Below are 11,617 nucleotides of genomic sequence, written 5' to 3' on the forward strand. Positions count from 1 at the left end.
TCTCTTAGCGTCAGATAGTATCCGTATTCTCTCAACAATATGCTGCCTGATGGTCAGCAGCTTTGACTTGTTAAGTGTGTGATAACGGGTCCGGGGTTCGCGGGCGAACTTTCGAACCTTGGCGGTAAAATTTCTGCCAGACGTGATGTAGTCAATCACACATTGAATGCGGGACGCGTACTGTTTTGCCCAGCCTATCTTTATGGCAAGTTGATGCATTCGTCTTTTGATCTTATGATCAGCCGTTGGTTTTGTTTTACGGTTCGCATCGGCCAAAGCCCTCGCTGCATTATACACACAATAATTGATAGCCCAGAGGTCGGATTCACCGGAAAAATGTCCACGAAGCTCGTCATCCATTTCAGCCAGATCTTTAGGCTTGAGAGAAACCTTGGTGTTGATGTTTCTCCGGGTCGTAAAGCATCCCTCTTCATCTATTGGATGCCTGCCCGCGGTTGGGCTTAGTGTGGCCTCTCTTTCTTTGTTGCCGGCTTGTTCTAGCGGTAGTAGAGTAGGCGTTCCGCTTACATAGCCCCTTTCACGGAGTAGTTCAGCATGGTTTCGCAGACGTTGCTGCAAAAAGTGCGATAGCTTCGGGTGTTTCTCGCACCAAAGAGCATGCAGCCGTGCCATGTAACCCCGTTCATGGGCCACACTCGCATCGTAGCAGTCTAGCAAGTCGTGATTCAGTCGCTCCGTCCACCCAAAGGTCACGAGATCCCGCCGATCCATCGCATTGAATCCATTTTCATTGGCTCCCCCAGCTCTAGATTGGTCTATATATATATATATATATGGTATTTCGTTATGCTAAAGTTGGGTTTAATTCCATCTTATATATATAAATGTATCTCTATTAGAAAAAAGCGGACAAGCATAGTCTGAAGTTGCGCACCGAGCTCTCCCATCACCCCCGCCATGCCATGGTTCTCTGCAGCAAGGAAGCCTAAGCTAAACTCGTGCAACTTCAGACAACGATGGTTCGTTCTCCGTCAATTAGAGTCTCAGAGTCTTGGGCACTTGCAATAAACGCAAAAATGGTTTATCATCTATGGAACCCTGGTCGGTGTATGATTAGTAAAAGACTTTTGTAAGTAAGCAGATAAAAATGTCAAACTTCAAAAAATAAATAATTTTGAAATTGGTGATCTCAGAATCAGATATTCGAAATCTATCTTTTTTTATTCCTGGCATATGTAATTTGTTTAAAGAAGTTTGAAATTTGAACAGTTTTACTTAAACAATAATATTATTGCTTGCCAAATTGTGATCTTTTTTATCCAAATTATGAAATCAACCAATTTACATGTAATTGTAAAAAATTGCAGATTCTAAATATATTATTTTTCAAGTGCGCACTGAAAAGTTAAAAAATTGTTAAATTTCGTCACTTTGGCCTGTTTATGAACAAGGGTAGCCCGCTTGAGAGGATCAGTCAACGTGAGAATGACGATAGTTTACCATAAAGTAGGCTAATGGGCTAATAAAAGTAGGCGGGGTAGAAGATTTTCTACGCAAAACTTAATTTCATCATAATAGATTTCTAAAAATCCACAGAATACATTAAGAATTCAATTTTAGGAAAGAATAAAACCCACTTCAGGACAACAATATCATCTACATCTCCGAGTCTGAGTCTCAGGCACTTGCAATAATTTTCAATTTTGCAATTAGTGATTTGAGAATAATATATTTAGAATGTACAATTTTTAACTTTTAAAGACAAATTGTATAGGCATGGAATCGTAAAAATTCATACATTCCAAATATATTATTTTTATATCTTACATTGAAGAATTAAGAAGTGAAATTCTGAAATTTTTGCCTGCTTGAAAAGAAGGTGCCTGTGAAAAGGCCTGTAAAAAGTTAAAATATGAAAAAGACGTTAAGAATTACTGCAATAAGAAATGCAACCCTTTAGGGGGGTCTGGTGATTTTATACAACATACAACTAAGTAAAAATTAAAAAAATCTATTAATTTTAAGTACATGCACGAAAGAGAAAACTAATCAAATAGTAAAAAGTCGTATGATTCTGGAACTTTATATTCTCGACAATTGCTTCTGTTGCACACTCGAGGCCTAACATGGATCTTCTTGACTTCTAGAAGCGAACCATGTTCGTTATTGAATTTTTGACATTAGCTAACAAAAAGATGATAGTCAAGGAGGATGAAAAGAAAGAGAGGTATAGAGACCTTATAAGGAAGTTGTGACGATTGTATCCAGAATATTTTGTTAAATTAATCGTCCGTATAATCGGCGTTCTTGAAGGTGCCAAGCCTTTACTGGGTAATAGCCCAAATATGCCCAAATATGTTCTAAAATACTTTATCTACGAAAAAATGGTTCGGACAAAGGTTCACCAGAATCGAGGGGAGCATTTTATTTTACCATTAATTTTGACCTTGCAGTCAATTTTTATAGTCAAATGGAGGTAAGACACTTTTCTTAAATGAGAACCCCTTTTTTTGACTGCGGCTTTAAAAAGACCGGGAAATTTCACGTCAAAAATGACCTGTAGAAAAATGGTTTTTGTGACGTTTGTTGTAAACGTTTGTTTACCCCAAAAAACCAAGACAATTCAGAAAAAAGGCATCTGTTCGTTTCACAGACAGTGGACTTTAATTTTTTACCTTTCCAAGGTCACAAAAACCATTTTTCCACAGGTCATTTTTGACGAGAAATTTCCCGCTCTTTTCAAATCCGCAGTAAAAAAAGGGGTTCTCTTTTAAGAAAAGGGTCTTACCTCCATTTGACCTTGAAAATTGAAATCAAGGTCAAAATTGATGGTACAGATTTTAGATTAAAATGGGTCACCGGGCGTGCGAGTGTGATACACACACACACACACACGTGTGCGTGTAAAATAGTGTGCATGGGGATGTTCAAAAGTTTCTATGAATGTACCGCCAGCCCACTTTTGTTCTTAGAACTAGACCACTGATAATAACTATTCGTTTTAGAAAATATTCAAGCTGGGTTCAAACTTGTAAGAAAATACAGGAAAAGTAGGAAAAATGGTATATTGGGTACAGGTGCGGTCCAAAATTTTTAGACAAAATTGCGTTCCATATTGTATTGAAAGGGCGCTCACGTTGTGAAGTAAAAAATTTTGTAATAATTTAATTCTTTTGATGAGTTTAATAATCCAAATATTGGTTGATAATTGGCACTGATTTTGTTGCAGCACCTTTTTAAATCCTTGAAACGAAAACTCCACGAATTACTGAAACATAGTATCAAGGTCAGACAACTCAGCGGCGCCACTAAAAAAAAATTTCATCTAATGCATATTTTTTTGCTATTTTTCACAAAAAAAAATAAATTTTTTGCTCTATTACATTTCTCTAAGAAAATCATTCAAAAATCAATAAATTAAACAAAATTACTAGGTTATATATTTTTGCTATTTTTTTGCTTTACAATGAGCAATGGATCGCTTTTGTAAAGTCAGCACTTATTTTAAGAAAAACTACCCCCTGCAATGAAAAAAAGTATTAAAAAACGTATTAAAAAAATGACTAGGCTAGATTTTTTGCTGCTTTTTGCTTTACAATGAGCTATGAATGACTTTTGCAAAGCCAACCCTTATTCAAAAAACTACCCCCTGTAATGAAAAAAGTATTAAAAACAGTATTAAAAATATGACTAGGTTAATTTTTTTGCTATTTTTTTGTTTCACAATGAGCTATGGATCGCTTTTGTCAAGTCAACCCTTATTTTAAAAAACTACCCCCTGCAATGAAAAAAGTGTTTAAAAAATGTCTAAGCTACATTTTTTGCCTCCTGATTATTGTGCTCTCTCATTATTCTTCAATGTCATATCAATCGCTTTCGCAAAAGTCACCCTTATATAAAAAAAAACAATATCCTGTGATAAAAACACGTATTAAAAATAGTCGATATCGACATAGTTGGAACTTATTTATAAAATAGTAACATGGTACTTTCAAGCGTTATTACATAGTTGGAACTTATTTATAAAATAGTAACATGGTACTTTCAAGCGTTATTATTTCTCACTCACATTCGTTCAAAAATAACCGCCGTAATGTATATCATTTTCTAGTCTATGTGTGTATAGTCAAAAAATATAATTGACTTTTTCTAAGCATCTTTTAATGCCTTTAATTAACTATCAGCACGACAATTAGATCTATCAGATTTTGGGCTTATTTTGGGCTCGATATTGGCAATTTTAAAGAGCTCAAAAATTAGAGACTCCATTGATACTGGAAAATTCCCAAAAAGAATGATTTTTTACAATTTAATATCTATGAGGTATAGTGGGTTGATTTTAGACGTTAAGGGTTGGAGCCAAAAAATCGGAAAGAGTATTTTTGAGAAACCCAAAAATAAAAGACTCCATTGACACTGGAAAATTCTCAAAAAGATTATTTTTTGATAAAGTTGTATCTACGTGGTAGAGAGGGGTTGACTTTAAACGTCTCAAAAAGTTAAATTTTTATAATTTTCTTATCTACGCGGTAGAGCGGGGTTGCTTTAAGACGTTAAGGGTTGAATCCAAAAGATCGAAAAGGGTATTTTTGAAAAGTCCAAAAGTCAAAGACTCCATTGACAATGGAGAATTCTCAAAAAGATTATTTTTTTAGAAAGTTATACCTCCGTGGTAGAGAGGGGTTGATTTTAGACGTTAAGTGTTAAAGCCAAAAAATCGAAAAGGGTATTTTTGAGAAGCTCAAAAATCAAAGACTCCATTTACACTGGAAAATTTGCAAAAAGATTATTTTTTGACAATGTTATATCTACGTGGTAGAGAGGGGTTGTTTTTAGGCGTTAAGGGTTGAAGCCAAACATTCGGAGAGGGTATTTTTGAGAAGCCCAAAAATCAAATACTCCATTTATACTGCAAAATTTGCAAAAAGATAATTTTTTGACAAGGTTATATCTACGTGGTGAAAAGAGGGTGATTTTAGACATTAAGGGTTGAAGCAAAAAAATCAGAAAGGGTATTTTTGAGACTTTTCAAGTGTCAGTTTTTGAGAATTTTCCAGTGTTAATGGACTATTAAATTTTGGGTTTCTTGAAAATACCCTTTCCGATTTTTTGGCTACAAGCCTTAACGTCTAAAATCACCCCCTTTCCACCACGTAGATATAACTTTGTAAAAAAATGTTTTGAGAATTTTCAGTGTCAATGGAGTCTTTGATTTTTGGGCTTCTCAAAAATACCTTTTCTGATTTATAGGCTTCAACCCTTAACGTCTAAAATCACCCGCTTTCCACCACGTAAATATAACTTTGTGAAAAAAATTTTTTTGAGAATTTTCCAGTGTCAATGGAGTCTTTGATTTTTGAGCTACTTGAAAATACCCTTTCCAATTTTTTGGCTTCAAACCTTAACGTCTAAAATCAACACCTCTCTACCACGTATATATAACATTGTCAAAAAAAAATCTTTTTGAGATTTTTCCACTGTCAATGGAGTTTCTGATTTTTGGGCTTCTCAAAAATACCCTTTCCGATTTTTTGGCTCCAACCTTTAACGTCTAGAATCAACCCCTCTCTACCACGGAGGTATAACTTTCTCAAAAAATAATCTTTTTGAGAATTCTCCATTGTCAATGGGGTCTTTGACTTTTGGGCTTCTTGAAAATACCCTTTCCGATTTTTTGGTTTCAGCCCTTAACGTCTAAAATCACCCCCTTTCCACCACGTAGATATATTTTTGTCAAAAAATAATATTTTGAGAATTTTGCAGTGTCAATGGAGTCTTTGATTTTTGGGATTCTCAAAAATACCCTTTCCGATTTTTTGGCTTCAAGCCATAATGTCTAAAATCAACCCCTGTCTACCACGGAGATATAACTGTGTCAAAAAATAATCTTTTTGAAAATTTTCCAGTGTCAATGGAGTCTTTTATTTGTCGGTTTCTCAAAAATATCCTTTCCGATTTTTTGGCTTCATCCCTAAATGTCTAAAGTCACCCCCTTTCCACCACGTAGATATAACTTTGTCAAAAAATCGTCTTTTTGAGAATTTTCCAGTGTCAATAGATTCTTTTATTTTTGGGTTTTTAAAAAATACCTTTTCCGATTTTTTTGCTCCAACCCTTAACGTCTAAAATCAACTCCACTTTACCTTATAGATTTTAAATTGTAAAAAATCATTCTTTTTGGCAATTTTCCAGTATCAATGGAGTCTCTAATTTGTGAGCTCTTTAAAATTGCCAATATCGAGCCCAAAATAAGCCCAAAATCTAATAGATCTAATTGTCGTGCTGGTAGTTAATTAAAGGCATTAAAAGATGCTTAGAAAAAGTCAAATTATATTTTTAGAATATACACACATAGACTGGAAAATGATATACATTGCGGCGGTTATTTTTGAAACGAATACGAGTGAGAAATAATTGCGCTTGAAAGTACCATGTTACTATTTTATAAGTAAGTTCCAACTATGTCGATATCGACTTTTTTCAATACGTGTTTTCATTACAGGATGTTGTTTTTTTATATAAGGGTGAATTTTTCAAAAGCGATTGATATGACATTAGAGAATAATGAGAGAGCACAACAATCAGGAGGACAAAAGTCCCAACAATTAATTTTAATTTAATTAATTTTTTAAAATTTTTTAATTTTAATTTTAGTTTTTTAAATAAGGGTTGACTTTACAAAAGCTAGTCATAGCTTATTGTAAAGGAAAAAAATAGTAAAAAAATCTAGCCTAGTCATTTTTTTAATACTTTTTTTATTGAAGGGGTTAGTTTTTTTAAATAAGGGTTGACTTTACAAAAGCGATCCATATCTCATTGCAAAGCAAAAAAAAGCAAGAAAATCTAGCCTAGTCATATTTTTAATACTGTTTTTTAATACTTTTTTCATTACAGGGGGTAGTTTTTTTGAATAAGGGTTAACTTTACAAAAGCGATTCATAGCTTATTGCAAAGCAAAAAATAGCAAGAAATGTAGCCTAGTCATTTTTTTAATACATTTTTTGGTTGTAGGCGGTAGTTTTTTTAAATAAGGGTTGACTTTACAAAAGCGATCCAGAGTTCATTTTAAAGCAAAAAATAGCATAAAAATCTAGTTTAGTCATATTTTTAATACTGTTTTTTAATACTTTTTTCATTACAGGGGGTAGTTTTTTTGAATAAGGGTTGACTTTTGCAAAATCGATCCATAGCTCATTGTAAAGCAAAAAAAGCAAAAAAATATAAACTAGTAATTTTGTTTAATTTATTGATTTATGAAGGATTTTCGTAGAGGGCGCCGCTGAGTTGCCGGCAAGCTAGCGCCACCCTGTTTTCTCGAAAAGTAATAGAGCACAAAAATAATTTTTTTTTGGTAAAAAATAGCAAAAAAAAGAAAAAAAATATGCATTATATGACATTTTTTTTCATTAGTGGCGCTGCTCAGTTCTCTGACCTATAGTATCACAGCCGACACATACCAACTTGACATGGAGTATTCGAGTAGGATGGGACTAGCCCTTAAACGGCCAAAACGCCACTACCGGTACACTGCTTTTCAACGGCCAATAACTAAGACTATTCGACACTAGAAAAAATTGAGACACATATATTTTTATTGCTTAAGATCTCCTCTTTCCGATGGTGCCAATGGCGCTTTTCGTAAAAATCATTAAGAATAAAAAGTTCTTGTAATCAGCCGAGGAATACGCCTGAATTTTTTCGAAGCATCGTGTAAGAGTAAAATGATTCACGAATATCTATCGTCCGTCTACCGCAAACAAAGTTTACGTTGCCCAACTATCGCCAACGTGGAGGTCGACGAATATCGATAGTCTCTTTTTTTTAAGGGATTTTATATATTTTTTTTACATATAAAATTTTTTTTTTATGGAGAATTTTTTTCATTTCAGATTTCAATCCGTTGAAATCATTTTGATCCTGCTGTTTCAGAATGTAATTTTGAGAAACAATGTAAGCAGCAATACATGTTGCAATCAATGCAAAATCTAGTAGTCTTCTGGCGACATTGTTCCTTATTACATAATGCTCTTGTTCGTGATTCGTATCTGTGAGTTTCGAAATCACCTAGGTTTGATTGCGACAAATATTTCCTGCTGATTTCTTTACAGAAATTTTTCGTTTTCAATTTAGCTATATTATTCTTATTGCAAATTTTCCAAATTACGTTAGCATTTGTAATTGATGATTCTATTATTTGTGAAAAAATTTCAAAAGTCCATTTCTTTGAAGTAATAGATGGAGAAGCTTTTTTTTGCATCTGAAATCGTGCAAATCTACCCCTCCCATGTAATTATTATACAAAGAAAAAGCTCGAGGAAATTCTAGTTCTACTCTCTCTTGAGCAGCTCGTTAAAATCTTTTCACTGGGGTTATGGGAGTGATACCATATGCTGTGGAAAGAATAGAGACTTGTTTTGAGTCTATTACACTGATAAAATTCATCCCACTGTTGCGATCATGACTTACTTTGTACGATCCTCGCGGATCATTTTTTGCACATTCATGCTTTTCTTTCACTCTGTCTTTACGGACAGTTCCTGTTGATCGTAAACCACATTTATGCAGGTGGATGAGTGAATCTGGGCTGGTCGAAGAAATTATCAAAATACAGATGATAATCAGATAATTTTTTTCGTGAAAGGCCATTGAAAAGTGGATTGATCATTTGTAAAACAACTCTGGAGCCAAGTGCACATGCCAATAAATTTATTCCAATGCTTGGATCATTTTTGCCACAATAAACGTCTAAATTGAATAGATATCCATTGGCTGCACATAAGCCCCAGAGCTTTATCCCATATCGATCAGGCTTGCAAGGCAGATACTGTTTCAAGCTCGTACGACCAAAAAATCGAACCATCATTTCATCAACTGAAAGTGCTGTTGAGATTAACCAAATTGTTGAATATTTTGCCGGAATAAATTTAATATTTTACGAACTTTCCATGCTTTATCTTAATCATTAGCATCCTCAGTTTTTGAAAATTTTATTTTTGATTTGATTTCACGAAATCGATTGCGGCTCATTGCTAAAGCTACAGGAGAGCATTTTACAAGGGGGTCAGTTTCCCAATACTCTTCTTGATTATTTCGGATATTGTAGGATGACAGCACTAATATACCTATGAAAGTGTTTAGTTCTTCTGTAGATATTTGTAAGCCATTTTGTTGGCTAGCTTCTACGATATAGTTTTTTATTTCTCTGGAGAAAAAGCATTCAAATAACTCCACAGGGGACATAAATAAAATATTTTCCGTACATTATCAGACAGAAAAACTTGATCATCTAGATTTCCAGGCCAAACTTTTTCTTCGTTACTCCATGAAAAAACGTGATTTGGTTCCAATTGTTTTTGAGATGCTGTGTAGTTATGGAAAACAGATCTATATGATACATTCGGTCTGGGAAATTCCGATCCCGAATTCTCGTCATCTGATGAATCACCTCCATCAGAGCCAGAGTAATCTGGATTAGGTATGATGATACGTTCATCATTTTCATCGGAATCCCATTCCGATTCGGAGTTTGTTGCAATTTTTGAGGCTTTACGCTTTGACATTTTTTTTCACAAAAATTTTGCCATTAAGACGCCATTTTGAAAACACTAAAACGAAAAATCGATCTTTGAACCATGAATTCTCAAAGATTAGACATTTATTCCACCGGTTAGTGAGATTGCAGGTTAATTACCGACTCGAAAAGCTTTGGAAAATGGTTCACAAAAAAAATAGACACGAAAAATCACGTTTTTTTGTTTAAACTACATTTTGGGATAATAAATAAATTTTTTGAGGAATTTCATTGGCACCGACGGAAAGAGGAGATCTTAAGCAATAAAAATATATGTGTTTCAATTTTTCTAGTGTCGAATAGTCTTAGTTATTGGCCGTTGAAAAGCCGTGTACCGGTAGTGGCGTTTTGGCCGTTTAAGGGCTAGAATAAATGGCCACGAGCTGCGTAGTAGCGCAAGCGTTCTGTAACGTCATGCAATGTAATACGAACCTGAAACACAGGAAAGGTATATTCCTTTATTTTAGGTAACGAAAGCGTTACAAGTTATTTCAGTTCGCCCTCAACTTACTATGAGAACTGAATATTGAAATTTAGGAGGATACTTTACTTTATTCCAGTATAAAAATGTTGATTTCTTATTCAAGATAAGCTAGAACTTTATTCAAGATAGTTTGCACACTTAAATGCAGGTACTTCCTTAATTCAAGTCAAATTAGAAATTAAGTCAGTCGAATATAACTTCACGTATTTATTTTTACTGTGTACATTTACCGTGTGTATGCCATTCGTCAACGAAAGTTTCAATCCATTTCGAGGCTATTTTATTGTTTATATTATTTATTGCTTAAATTTCACGCCAAAGTACGTCTAGTTATAACGTCAGTCCCAATAGATTTAGGGTAATGATGGGTGGGGGGGGGGGGGTATTGAGGTAAGAACTGGAACCGAAAGTGTCGTCCTTGGTTGGTGTTTCATGCTAAGAAGTAAATTATTTGATTAATTAGTTAATTATTTTTCGAAACAAAGATCAAACGCATTCTCAATCAAATAGTCAGATTTTTCACTTAAATAGTGCGATTTTAAAATTTTTCACAAAGTGCACGGATTAAGTGCTTTATTGTGAGTTAATTTTTGATATAAAAAGCGTACGACTCTTCAGCCCATCTCCCGGCAAGTAAAATAGTTCAATTTTAAAAGCTATCGTGAAAATTGCAATATCACCCAAAGTTTGAAATCTGAGATTTCATTTTTCCTGGAAATGTCACCTTTTCTAAAAAAATAGCATTGAAATACTATATAATTCCCTGACAGTGTAAGAACTTGAAACTTTTCTGAAATCTGGAATGCTAAAATCTTTGAAAATAAATGCAGAAGAAGCTGAAGGGATTAAAAAACAAAGTGTTTTATCGTAATTGAATTTATAATATAAAAAGAGTACACCTGTCCCCACGACAATCAAAATGGTTGAACTTTCAATGATATGAATATTGTAATGCCACCTAAAGTTTAAAAAAGACAGAAGCGCGATTATCGAAGAAATAATATAAAGAGCGAATAAAGATTATCTAGCAGTATTTCTGCTTAGGTAATTTGCTGCAAATTGCTAACGCTAGCCAAGGCATCCTCAGCAGGCACAGTTGATGTTCTGCTGCTTCCCGTTTGCCGCAGATGTTCTTGCTGTCCTGCTATTTGATAAATCAGATATACCCTCACCATCTTGCAACTCACCGTCATCATCGTCCCGCTTGCTGCCGGCCCTACCGGTGGCTTCAAGAGCACCTCGACTACGTCAGGAAAGCGAAAAGAGTTTCAAAATCTTTAGTAAACCTTCCATGATAATTTCTCTTGCCTGTCTGGCATGGGAGACCCCGTCAGTACCAGTGCTACTGCCATTATAGCGATCAAAATTATGAGAGTAAAGCTTAATCCCTATCACGAAACCAAAGTGAGAACACTAATATATTACATATACGCTATTATAATTAAAAATTTGTCATAAGGACAACCGCAGGATTTCGACGGGAGCGGGTGCTAATCTGGAAAATTGCACCCGCTTCCAGTGAAATCGCGGTAAAATTTCAGCCACAACCACGTCTCACAACCGTGAGATAGGTGGTTACAGTCTGTAAAGGAATCAATACG

General features: G+C 34.5%; 1 pseudogene; it reads right to left on the reverse strand.

Moving 5' to 3' along the window:
* Positions 1 to 8,151: 8,151 nt before the first annotated feature.
* Positions 8,152 to 11,191, reverse strand: LOC117171062 (annotated as a pseudogene).
* Between the last annotated feature and the right edge of the window lie 426 nt (positions 11,192 to 11,617).

Source organism: Belonocnema kinseyi, chromosome 4 (assembly GCF_010883055.1).
Source record: "Belonocnema kinseyi isolate 2016_QV_RU_SX_M_011 chromosome 4, B_treatae_v1, whole genome shotgun sequence".
Lineage (NCBI taxonomy): Eukaryota > Metazoa > Arthropoda > Insecta > Hymenoptera > Cynipidae > Belonocnema > Belonocnema kinseyi.